This window comes from Colossoma macropomum, unplaced genomic scaffold (genome assembly GCF_904425465.1).
Source record: "Colossoma macropomum unplaced genomic scaffold, Colossoma_macropomum, whole genome shotgun sequence".
Taxonomy (NCBI): Eukaryota; Metazoa; Chordata; class Actinopteri; order Characiformes; family Serrasalmidae; genus Colossoma; species Colossoma macropomum.
This window is the reverse complement of record NW_023494799.1, coordinates 34970943-34980203: the sequence shown is the minus strand read 5'-3', so window position 1 is coordinate 34980203 and position 9261 is coordinate 34970943.

Genomic DNA, 9261 nt, shown 5'->3' with positions numbered 1-9261 from the left:
TTGTGGTTCCATCTTTATCTCTACCCTTTTCTATCCAGCTGACTTAAATAAGAGTTTGTCTCACTCTTGTGGTTGCAATACATGCATACGTGTAAACTTTTTATTTATTTATATATATATATATATATATGTATGTGTGTATATATATATATATATATGTGTATATGTGTGTGTGTGTGTGTGTGTGTACATGTATATGTGTGTATATGTATATATGTGTGTGTGTGTGTATGTATGTATATATACATGTATGTGTGTGTCTGTGTGTGTATATGTATGTATTGTATATATTAGAATACATGGGTGGGAAGGTATACAAGCATAAAAAGGAATAATGCTCTGACAGTGTTTCGTTATATGAATTCTGCCTTCTTCAGGATGCTCTCATTAGCCAAACACAAGCAGCCTAGTCCCCAAGACAGATTAAACATTGACTTGTACAGCTGAATCAACCGGAAATCAAAGCTGACCTTTTTACCTTTTTGTCCCATTGAGTCCTGTTAAGCACAGTTCATTTAATTTAAAATGCTTGTTTTCCCCTAATCTTCTATCAAAATGTAATTACTTTTGCCCACGTCTGTTGATTTCTGATTAACATTATTATTATTATTATTATATTGCAAATCATGACAGTATTATAGTCATTCAAAATATTGATGTAATTGGTTAATATTTATATCAGTTTTAACCCCTATTTTACCTTTATGATATTTAGTGTTTTATGGCAGGTGGGAAATTAGCGAATGTTTTTTGTTTATGGTGAAAAGTGCGTTTGCCCCAGCGGTGCAGAAAACCTGCCATTCAAAACAGCTGATGGCAAAACGGTGTAGTTGCATCAAATATTGTGACAATAAGCTTGTGAATTTAAAATAAGACATTTCCTACTGTTTATTATAATGCAATCCACTTATGTCCCCCACCCCACCCCTTTTTCATTACAGTTGACTTAGAGGACTAAACACACAAACACACCCTCTCGCATGGGGCATGTTTACCCAAAACAGTCTGTGGTTGACAGCCTGACGTCCTGAGGGACACACATCAAAGTGCCTCTCCCACCCCAGCCCCAGTGCGCATGCCGAGTCCCGCTATCACACATTCCCCTTTGTACACAAACACAAACATGCCCCCCCCGCCAACTGTTTGTTTGCTTTCCCTCCTGATTTGACATGGAATGGCTCTCAACCTCAAACAAATCACCGTGGCCTGACCCAACCATCACTGTGTTGAGTTCACTGTCCATTGCCTGTGACATATCTGCCATATTGTAGTGCTATCAGAAAACATGATACTACACCAATTAGGCAGTCAGGTTGCTTTATAAAGCTATAGAGCTATAGATAATGCAGATTAACCCAAAACGGCTATGCTTACAGACTGTTGATGTTGTATTGAGTTCCATCCAACATGGTTAAATATTCATTGCTTTTACCAAATTATTTACATTTGTTGGCTTAAGTGAATGTCCTGGTTCATGCACAGAACATCTGTGATTTGGCTGGGCGCTCACAGAACACAATAATACATTCAGTGGTTAGAGGCTCCTTTGTGTATTGCAGACTGTGGTCTCGGTTTTGTGAAGACTTATTGCCTAAAGTATTAGCAGTGTGAGGACTATTCAGCCCTGGTGTCGGGGAGTATTGCAAATGTGTAATGAAGTGGACAGTTGGACTTTTCAAGCAGATGCTTCCTTTTAGCAAAATTAACATCACTGATCTGAAGCTGAAAACAGCAGCACGTGCAAGGCCCTTTGTTCTATACTGACTGCTGCCTCCTGCACTGATGTTTTAGTGATTAAAAGTGCAGAAAGTTCACTCCTCTGCCTTCCTGTGCTCTGACCAGTACTCCAGAGTGAACCACTGCTATAATATAGTTTTAGAAGCTCCATTAGCATTATTTATTGATTATTCTTGTAGTTTTAATACTTAAAACACAAATTAAGGTAAGCATTAATAAGCCATAATCATTTATTAATTTATTGTTATTCATTATTTAATTTATTCAATTCATTCATCACTGTAGTTGGAACATCTAGTGTGCTGTGTCATTGTATTGTATTGTATTGTATTGTACCATATCATGATGCTTGTATCTTGATAGGTCCCCAGCCCTATCAGAGTGTAGGTTTTATTGAAATTTACTTAAGCTGACATGTTTTGTTTTTTTTGTGATCAATGTTTGTCGTGTGTTATGTGAAGCTTACATTCCTCTCCAATGCAGACAAACATTAATAAGAAGCTGACAATATTTTATTTGTATAATGATAAATACAAGAAAAAATTATAATAGAGGCTGAAGGAATTCAAATTTGTTATATAATAAATAATATAATATTAGTAATAATTTTTATTTATATAGCACTTTTCATGCTGGTAAAAGCTCAAAGTGCTTTACAGACAGGCAGTAAAGCTTAACAGAAATACAAAAAATTCTTAGTACTAATTTAGAATCATATAAGAAAATGACGCAGATCAAATATAAAGATAAACACCATGAGAATTAGAGTTTTAATGAGCTGCTAAGTTAAAGAGAGACATTTTTAGGTGCTTCTTAAAAGTGAGCACTGAGCTTGACTGTCTAATAAACGGTGAATTAAGTTCCACAGTTTAGAAGCAGAGTAACTGAAAGAGTCTCTCCATGCTTTCTGTATTTTACTGAAGGTGTTTGTAGAAGGTCAGTATCTGCAGATCTAAGATCATGTGCTGGATCATAAACAGACAGACACTCTGTGATGTAAACGGTGCTTTAAGGTCATTTAGAGCCTTAAAACTAGCAGTAGAACTTTAAAATCTATCCTGAACGATACAGGCAGCCAGTGCAGTACTTTTAAACCGGGAGTGATAAGATCTCTGTTTTGTTTTTGTGAGGATGCTGATGCGTTTAGCACAAGTTGTAGAGGATTTATTGTTTTCTTAGGAAGTCCAGTAAGAAGATCATTACAGTGATCAACTCTGCTTGTAACAAATGCATTAATACGTTTCTCTGCATTGCACTGAGATAGAAAAGGCCGAACTTTAGTGATATTTCCCAAATGATAGAAAGCTACTTTAGTGACTGTGTTTACATGTGGGAAATTTAAGGCGCACCAGGAAATAAACTGAATCATGATGTGCCTAGATACTCCCACCCATGCTTTGTTTTGTGAGTTGTATTGGAGAATGATTCCCATAGTGTTTGGGGGTTATTCAGGGGCTGTGTCTGTCTGTCCGATGCATGTCACCTGCCTGTTTACCACCATCAGAAGCTGGAATGTAGGCTATGCTTGTGATGACAGCTGTATAGTTGTGTCAGGCCCTGTGCTATGTGAGCTATTTGGTTGATGGCTAGTTCTCCCATGCTTATCTGGCCTCTGTACAGTGCTTCTTTGATGATTGAGATGTTTCCCACCACTACCTCTGCAGAGGTGTTCACCCATGGAATTCTGAGCCTGTAAGGCCTTGCCTCCCACTGCATTCTTTTTTGGTAAAGAGAAAGAAAGTTTTAACTGTCAAGAACTGTTTTACATACATTTCTCTCCTGTTTGGCGGTTACTTTCTCCATGTCTTTATGTTGGTAACTTAAAGTACATACAGTGACAGCATCTAGATAACCTCAAATATGGGTAAACAATAATAGCCAAACCAACTTTAGGTATGTGCAGGTGCTTGGTCTTCCAAACACTGTAGTACACTGACTGAGTATATTTGAATTTGCACAATTGAAGTGCGCAATTTTTTCACACTTGAAATAACCTGTGTGACATACTTCTTTCTGATTATTGTTGCCGTGGGGAAAATCTTTGACAAACATCATAAATTAAGGTTCCTTCTTGAAAATCGCATGCTAAGTTGGCATTAAAAGGTTTTATCTGCATTTCAAGTCAGGTAACTAAAAATGTTTAGAAGATTAATTGTTAATTAGCTTTAATACTAATAAACAATTTGGTAAAGAATTGTGTGTGATAAACTTACGTTTTTAAGATTTTTCATAGAAGTAAAACTGCTGATTGACCAAGTAGTTTAAAATATAGGCTACTGTTAATTCAACAGCAGTGACTTAGCCAGCAACACTCATTGCTAATGTTCACTACAGTGCATGGTAGCCAACTGATTGAAACTGATCAGCTGAAATGGAAATAAAACAAGGTATTAGTAAAGTTACAATGTATTTGACATCAGTTAGCCAACTTGCTAACTTATTTATTATTTATTTACTTTATCTGCAAAGCAGCATTTAATGTATTTTTAGTTAACCTTTATTTTCAGTTTGAGTGTGCATAATACTGACATGGCTCATAGAACCTGTGCAAATATTTGAAAATAAAATGAACACGCTACATTACACAATATACATTATATTACACCAAATTACCTGTTTGTATATTTAAAATAATTGACATATTCCTGACAAGAGAGTTCAGGCATAATTTCACTGAAAGATTCAGAGAACTTGGGCAAATGTATGTGTGTGATGGCCAAGGCCGAGACATGCCTTCTAGACAACGTCTTTTTCAGAGATGTCCATGCTTATTTCAGCGTGATGATGCCAAACCACGTTCTGCACGTTACAGCAGAATGGCTGCAGAATTAGAGAGTGCAGGTGCTAGACTGGACTGTCTGCCGTCCAGACTGGCCTTTCATTGAAAACATGGTGCACTGCGAAGTGCAAAATAGGGCAAAGACCTTGTATGATAACACAGCTGAAGACTTGTATAACAGAAGCAGGGCAAAAAATAAAGTTTGCAAAATTGTATCAGTTGGTTTCTTCAGTCCCCAAATGATCATAAAAATGGTAAGTTGCTCATGTCCGAACTTTTTTGCCTTGGTTCTTCTTGTCTTTTTTGAGGTTTTGAAAAGAAAGTGGAGGGGAAAAAGCTTGTTTAAACTTGTGTGTCTGTGTGTGTCTGTGTGTGTTTGCTGTTTATCTAATGAGGCTACAGTTATGAAATCCTAGTTGACAGGTGGCAGGGCTGACATTCCTAAGCCTCACCTGCTGTTTGCACCTTCTTATCAAACTGAGTTTCATGTCCTTTTTAGGCCTTCCTTCCCTTTGCAGGAACTGATCACCTGCCTGTAAAAGCCTTTGCCTTCACTTTTATCTCTCTCAGCACTCCTCTTTCACCATAGCGATATCTGAATGCACCTTTTTCGTTGCCTTCAAGTTGCCCTTTTGTTGCACAAGTGAACTTTTGCCTTTGTGCAGAATGAAGCTCTGTCTGTTGTCACTAGGAAGGCACAATATATGAATACACACTTCTAAGTCATTATCTGAATACTGGCCTTTACAGTAGTGATACTGCAGAGTAGCTCTAAGGCTACATTTACACAGCAGGTAAAAGTGGCCCAAATCCGATCTTTTTCTCCGTATGTGACACAGATGTGTGTCTTTGAATCTGACATTTTTAATTCCGATTTGAGAGGCTTTCATATGTGGTACTGAAATCTGACACGTGTCCGATCTGCGGCAATGTGACTCTTTCTTGTCAGTCCAACTCGACATTCGTCATAATTTCGTGCTGCTGAGACTCATAAACATTTAGGCTGATGTTTCTGCACCAAAAAGTTAGAAGAGACTTATCGTAACCGCTCCGTGCTCAAAGAGATTTTGAACGAAATGGCCGAACGCGGCCGGAGGAGGCCGAGGCTGCAGCGTCAAAAAACAGTTTAAAGAATCCGAGGACACGAACCAAACAAGTGGTCGTGGCCGAATAATGTGCCCTTTTTACAACGAACTCAAACACATTGTGGGTGATGAGCCCAGCTGTCAACCATTGGAACTTCGTAATCGTTCCTGTGATGCTGGCGAAGACAAAACTGAACGTTCCGGAAGTGACTGGCATTCGCTGGCCGTCATGATTGTTTTCCTGTGGATGAGCCGCGTGAAGCATTGTTTTTTTTTGCGCATGCGGGTCGGTTTAGGAGCTGATCTGTTCAGACTAATGTCGCATACAGGTCACATTTAAAAGATAATATGAACAGCCAAACAAAAAAATTGAATTTGGAAAGAAAATCAGATTAGGGCCACTTTTACCCGCTGTGTAAATGTAGCCTAAATGATTCAGATGAGTTTCTTTTGGCATTTTGAATCAGGGCATTCACATCATCAAAATGATGTAGACCTGGTGGTAGCCATGTTACATCGAGTTCACTTGTGTTCTAACATATTATAAGGAACATTACAATCTCAATATCTAGCAGTATGTAATTGTCACCTACCACAGATCACCAGCTCACTGATTCATTTTTTCCTACTGAATGATTTTAGTAGCAGAAAGGGTTAAAATTTTGGTTCAATCAGGCAATAACACCTCTTTGACCTCCTGACACTTTTAAGGTACTGATCCCAAAGCCCTCGGTGCTGTGGCTGGAAACTGATCCTGAAACAGCTGTTGCGGGGCACTTTACTGCTCTTGTGTGTTCTGGTAGGGGGTGTCAGCTAACTGCCTCTTTAGGCACTAATGATAGCTCCTGCTCTCACCTCCCTCTCTGTCTGCTCGGCCTGCTCTCTCCCACCCAGCCCTTTGAAGCCCATGCACCTGGCCCTGATCCCTAAGTCCTGTTCTGTGCACAGAGTGGGCTTGTGCCGTTTTTCAGGCTGTAATTAAAGAAAGCGAGAGCCAGACTTAGCATTGAAAAGGACGGCCGTCCTCACCCTCTGGCGGGGCATGGACGAAGAAAAGAGGGCTGTCACCGCACCCACACAAATGTAGCCAGGCCGGGGGATCAAGGAGGGCCCCGGATTGATGTGTGGAAACTGGACCGTCTACCCCTTTTACTCCCCCTCTATTCTCCTCTACCTCCACCACTGCAATTCAAAACTCTCTCCACATGCCTCCCTAACTGTAATTATGTGGCCAGGCCTGCCATCCTTTTGGATGTGTTCTTGCCCCTGCTCCGGCAGATGCACCTGTCTGCTCAGGCACTGCCCCCTGTTCCTTCTCTACTCAGGTGAGCGGGGCCGTTAATCCGGTGACCCCGGCAGCCTCTCCCGAACACCTGTCAGCCAGGTGCCACTCTATCACCTTGCCGCGCCCTTCTCTCGCCCGGTCAGCCCAGTTTTTGTTCCGGGGATAAGGAGAGTGGTTAAATAATGAGAGACACTGAGAAAGTTCAGCTCTCTGCAGCTCCAGTTCTGCCCATACCTTTCTCTCTCGGTCTGGCCCTTTGTGAGCAGCAGCTGCTGCGGTGTGGGTGTGTGGGGGTGTGTGTGTGTGTGTGTGTGTGTGTGTGTGTGTGTGTGTGTGTGTATGGGTGTGGGTGTGTGTTGAACACCAGCACTGGCATACTGATAAGAAGTGCTCTTTTGAATGAGGACATCAGGATTTCAAGGTATCATCTGAGACTTTCAGAGAACTCCACTGGGATGAATTTATTTATCAATATATTGATAACCCTAACAATACCACAAATCTCTCTGCTGTTTCAGTCTGACTTTTTTTTTTTTAATCAGTGTTTCTGAAAATGGGGTATAATGACCAACAGAGGTCCTCCAATTACACAAACTTTTAAGGCTAGTTCTGTTCTGCCGCCTGTCTCTGCCTCTTTCACTCGCACACACTTGTTACTCTCTCACTTAATCTGTCTTTCTTGCTCGCTCTCTCGCTCTCTCTAGTATTGCCCCTTCACTTCTTCCCTCAGGTTGCCTGCATTCTCTGTGAATGACCACTCTTTGCAGGGGGAAAATAGCTGGGTTTCAAAGCGCCGTACTCCGGCCGAGTGAATGCATTGAAAAGGATCTTTAACAAACATCCCCTGTGCGCCTGGCCCTCCAAACCCTCCAGTAATAAATTAACTTGTGGCCAAAGTGCGGCGAACATTCTGCCGTGGCGGAAGCAATCTGCTGCTATCTCACCCTACCTCTCCCAGATTAATGAAACAGAATGCTGGCCCATTTGCATACAGGTGAGAAGAAGAAAAACCCAAAAGAAGCAGGCCTATAGAAAGGAAAGGGACTGGGGTGATGAGCTTTCAATGGAAAAAAGAGGGATACTTTCAAGCTGAAGGGAAAAAGAGTTAGAGAGGTAAAGTGATTTTTTTTTCCCCATTCTATCCCCCAAAGGCTGGGGTCAGTGTTGGCATTTGATGGGACTGCCCAGCAGCTGTCCACATTGCTCCGTCATTAGTTGTAAAAGGAGCCATTAGTCCTTGTCATCACTACTCTCGTTTAGTCTCCCAGAGGCATGGCAGAGATGTGAGCCAGGCTGCCGCTAGATGTCAGTATGGGCCATTGCAGAAGCAACATGTTAGTCTCTGCGGCATGCTCTTTTTGTTGCAGAGAAACAGAAGGCCTTAGTGCTGAGGCACTTGATTAATTGAGTAAGGTTTACATGTCCAAAGACCATGAAACACTCCTTGACTTCTCTTTCCCAGAAAGCAGTTTTCAAAACCTCTCTTTATTTTGCAAGTTTGCACCCTATGATGCAAGAACCCATTGGTGCAAATCACGAGTTCTACATCTGGTTCTTGCTTTGGTTTCCTGCGATCAAGCAGTTGTTCAGTCATGCCGGTCTGGAATTACAAGTTGGTATGGTTGCTAAAGAGTGGAGGCTTGGTTATCTTCCTCCACGCAGTTGTGATAATGATGACCTTGTGTTTGCGAGGCCTCATCTATCTCCTGATCTGAATGAACTTATCATCCTCCCCTCTGAGAGTATGTGTAGGCCATGCTGAGGGCATGGATTAAATCTGCCCTCTGCAACAGGTCGAGCGACCAAGTGATAAAGGCCAGGTACCCTTTATCAATTTTGTGTATGTTTGAGAGCTGGGGGGCATGCCTGGGAGATATGAGGGCCAGATGCATGTACTAGCAACAAACGTGAGAAGGGTCATTGATACAGAATCTTAAGTTTCCTGGTAATCGCCCTTGAAGGAAGTATTGCTAGTTTCCCACAGAGACGGGACAATGAGCCCAGTCTTGAGCAGTGAAACACACCTACCTATTCCCTCTCTTTCTGCCCTGCCGATCTCAGCTCTCAGAGCGTGTGGAATGCATATATCGGCTCAGATTCGGCAGGCACTCAACTGCTCTCACCGTCACATGAGGTGCATGAAACCTTTGAGCCAAATTTTCATTGTGGGTGTAAATCGGTGCCAGCCAATTGGAAGCATGAGAGAGTGGATTCTTTGCTATAAAAGTTAATGTCTTGCTATTTTTCATAAACATGCTGGTCACTGAACAGTGTAATCTGTTATCAAACTGGCATCCAAAGCCTTCGTTTTGATAACAGATTATATGACATTGCATTCCAAAGTCAATGTGGAATAAAGCTTGTTGAGTACATTT